The sequence below is a fragment of the Rousettus aegyptiacus genome, unplaced genomic scaffold, assembly GCF_014176215.1.
Source record: "Rousettus aegyptiacus isolate mRouAeg1 unplaced genomic scaffold, mRouAeg1.p scaffold_m13_p_6, whole genome shotgun sequence".
NCBI classification, from domain to species: Eukaryota; Metazoa; Chordata; class Mammalia; order Chiroptera; family Pteropodidae; genus Rousettus; species Rousettus aegyptiacus.
In genome coordinates, this window is record NW_023416309.1 from 46001947 (window position 1) to 46005892 (window position 3946).

At 46.1% G+C, this 3946-nt stretch overlaps 1 pseudogene; it reads right to left on the reverse strand.

The window, feature by feature from the left end:
* Window positions 1-2359: 2359 nt before the first annotated feature.
* On the reverse strand, window positions 2360-2478 carry LOC118604223 (annotated as a pseudogene).
* Window positions 2479-3946: the final 1468 nt, after the last annotated feature.

The window sequence follows — 3946 nt, forward strand, 5'->3', positions numbered from 1 at the left end:
AAGGCTGGGTTTCCCCCTTCCGTTCCCTGTGCCTGTTATCCACAGAGTGGTGATGGTTTTCACTGCTCTTCAAAAGAAACTTTGCTCCAGTTCGTCCTCTGCCCCTGGGTGTTGCCCCAACATTCCAGGTTCATTCTAACCTCTGAACATAGTTTACCCCATGTGGAAGACCCTTCCCCTCCTCTCCTATCTAATTCTGTTGTCCTCCAGGCCTGGCCAGAGCCACACCCATTCTCTGAAGTTGGCCTCTATGGCTCTAGGCCAGCACTACCTAGTAGAACCTTAAGCAAAGTAAAAAATAACAATTTTGTACTGTACAATATGGTGGCCACTAGCCACACATGGCTTCAGAGCACCTGCTGTGGCTAGTATGACTGAGAAACTCAGTTTTTCATTTTATTTAATCTTACTTGATTTACGTTTGAGTAGCCACCTGTGGCTTAGCAGCTACCATATTGAATAGCACAGCTTCAGTATATGCTGACTTTCTTTGTTGCTTTGATTTTATTTCTCCAAGAACTAAATACAAAGTTGATTGGTTCTCTAAATATTTTATTTGCATAAGTTCTGCCTTTGGTACTGGACCATTAGCATAAAGGGGAAGGGAAAGATATCTACTTTCGAGGCCCTCCGATTGGTACACGGTGCTGAGCACAAAGCAGGTTCGACTTGCTAAAATCAATCCTTGATCAGAACAGGCAGGGAAGGAATGCGAGGCCTGGAACACTTGGAACCCCAAGTAACTGATGGCCCTCTACAGAAAAGAGGTGCAGAGTGGGGTGTGCGCAGGGAAGAAGCTACTAGCTCCCCTGGTACAGAAGCCAGCGGCCAGCTCCCAGATGAGGGTGGCTTTAGTCGCTGCCAAGACCCCTCTGGGCCTCCTACTTTCCTGGAATCCTCTTCTTGCACCTCAGAAGTGGCTGGCAGTTCCTGTAACACCCAGGTCTGGGGCAGAGTGCAGAGATGATTAAAATGCAGCAGGTTGAAGGGAGCGGAGCGCCTGGAGTGCTAATTAGAGGTGTTAACTGCCGCATTCCTGTGAAGCTGTGAAATCTCCCTTCCTTTCTCCTTTCCTTTCTCTCAATCTTGGAAACACTCAGCGAGATTTTCTCTCTGAAGTAAACAGCTGAGGTTGAAAGAAGAGCTGGGCTAGAGACACCTTGGCCCAGGCCTGGTCAACTGCAGCTTGTCCTTAGGCCCTCAATCCACCAGTGTTATCTACGGGGACAGGGAGTGAGAAAGGGAGTTGGCAAGGACACGATAGGCAACAGATAGAAAGGGGCCATGAGTCCATTGCGACAGGAAGATGGAAGACATAAAAGGATGAAAGCCTATTAAAGAATGTTGGTCAGATCCTCCCAAGGTACAGGCGTTCCCACAGGTCAAAGAGGGATTTTGAAATAGATGAAGATTAAACTGCACGATGAAGATGGGATTGAAAGAAAGAGGGTTTGGGGAACCTGGACGTGTGGCAAGTAGTCTGCACAGTAGGCAGTCTGGGAGGCCCTTGTATGGAGTTTGCAGGGGCCCTAGCACCTTTCTTCAGGGTGAGGTGGGAGATAGAGAGGACGGCAAATTCTCATTACTACCCAGGACACCCAAGCTACCGCTGGAAGATGCCCTTGAGCTGGCCTGGGGGGAGGAGAAGAAAGGAAGGTATCTGGGTACCTGGGTGCATTAGAGATGGGTGCCTTGGTGTCTTATCAATCCTCATCTAGTCTAGAAGGAAGTATCTGGGATCTATAGTCTGTGGTCAACCATCTGTGGTAGACCTCGCCCCCACTTTCTGTGCCCAGACCTGCCCTCCCTGTCCCAGAGAGGAGTATCAATAGGTTAAAGGCCTGATACAAAAAGTGCTTAACCTCTTTAAGTCCCTGTCAGGAAAAAGATAGCCTTCTCCCTCTCCTCTGAGTTCTGCCCTCTCTCCCTTTTACCTTCAGAGACAGGCTCTACAGGGTGAGGGTCCCCTGTCTCTGCTTCCACTGCCTCACTTCCCTTCTTGCCTCACTGACTCTCCTCCACCCACCAAATACCTCGGCAGGGGCCACCAACGACTTCCCAGCTGCTAACTTGAACAGACACTGCTGAGGCCTCTTCTAACTTGTCCTCTGAGAGGACCCCTCCCTCCTTCACGGACAGCTTTCCCCCCAGGCCTTCTCGATAGTGTCCTCCTCACGTTCTCCAGTCCCCTGGGTCCCCCTTCCTTTTCCTACTTTCATAGGTGTCAGGTCTCCTTCTCACTCACCCTGCACCACCCTCTGTGCCCTGGCCCTGCTCTGCCCCTGGTGCTCGCCCTGAACCTACCTGCCTCCACTGTCACGTCTTTTAACTAACACATATATATATATTTTCTTTTTTATGCCTACAGCACCTAGTCTTCCTAGGTGGTCTCCCATCCAAGTACTAACCTGGCCCAACAACGCTTAGCTTCCAAGATCAGACGGGATCGGACGTGTTCACAGTGGCATGGCCATCGGCTTAACTATCACATCTTTATCTCCAGCCCGAACCCGATTTTGTCAGTACTGGGTCCTTAGTCCTAACTTTCTCCTCAACAGTATTTCCTAAATATTCCGCAGATGCTTGATACTCAGTAAGTCCAAAATTAAAATTATCTTCTCTCCTCGAAATCTGATTCTCTCATATTTTCGAATGCTCAATATCATTCTATTCTTCAATAAAAAGCCAGCACCGAATGAGATGCATTTTTGCATTTATTCCTCTTCCTTCTGTTGACACTATAAGGATTCGCATTCAGACAAGACCCCTGCCCCTGCCCCACTCCTCACCACAGCCCATGTGTATCTGAAAAAGATTGTTCCGGGCCTAGTCTTTGTTTACCAGCATATCCCATCCTCTTGGCCACAAAGTCTGGTTTAGACAGTACAAGGCCCAGTTTGAACTAGTGAGATGTAAGCAGATATTATCTGGGAAAAAAGTGCCTCACCCTTAGAAACTCCTTGAACAACTGCTTTCCTCCTGATGGAAATAGATAAGTAAGCATGTAGCTCTCAAAACATTCTGGCAGCCATCCTGTGATCACAAGGCAGCCTGTCTTAGGATGAAACAGTCAGGAAGTCTGAGGAAAAAAAGAGAGAAGAAACTGGGTCTTTGGTGAAATTTTAGACCAAGCTTTACCTGATTGATGTCCACCTTGCCACTGGGCTTGTCAATAAATTCCTTTTGTATTTTAAGACTACTAAAACTAGATTTTCTATTACTTGCAACCAAAAACAACCAGTAATAAATCCTCAATAATTATTGATTGAATTGAACTAACCCTTAAAAATGCATTAATTATGCTTTGGCCTCCAGGCAACATCATTCCTTGATCCACTTAAACTATACACATCTCATTAAGAAAACACTTGAACGGCAGAGACGGCTGGTTTTAGAGATTTCCAGAAATAGACCTTGTGACGTGCCTCAAGTCATACCATACCATGGCAGTAGTTACTATACTGCCTATGTATGAGCCTGGTTTTCTCTCTCTATTTTAATTTCTTTGTCTCTAACTCCAGGTGATAAAACTTGTGGTTCCTTCTACTGCCCTTGGGTCATGAAAAAGTTAAGAAACCAAAGGTATTAAATGTTGTAAGTTTGTTTGTTTGTTTGTTTGTTTTTCCGACAGCAGGAAGCCTAGATGCTGCCTATACAGAGCTGGCCTTAGTCATCTCCTCCTCACCTCTGGAGGGGCAATTTCTTCCTTGGAAAACTTGTGAGAAGAGCCCTTCGATTGCCTCCTTACATGAGAAAACCTCTAATGAGGTATCAAAATCACAAAAGAAAAATTCAATTCGTTATTCCCAAAATAAACGTTAAACTACAAGAAAATCTGGGAAATGATAGAATGGAACTAGATCAGGTTTTCAATCACACTATTCTGACGCACTGGTAAATCACAACCCCTCGTGTCCTGTAAGTAACATTGTACTAATAATTGTCT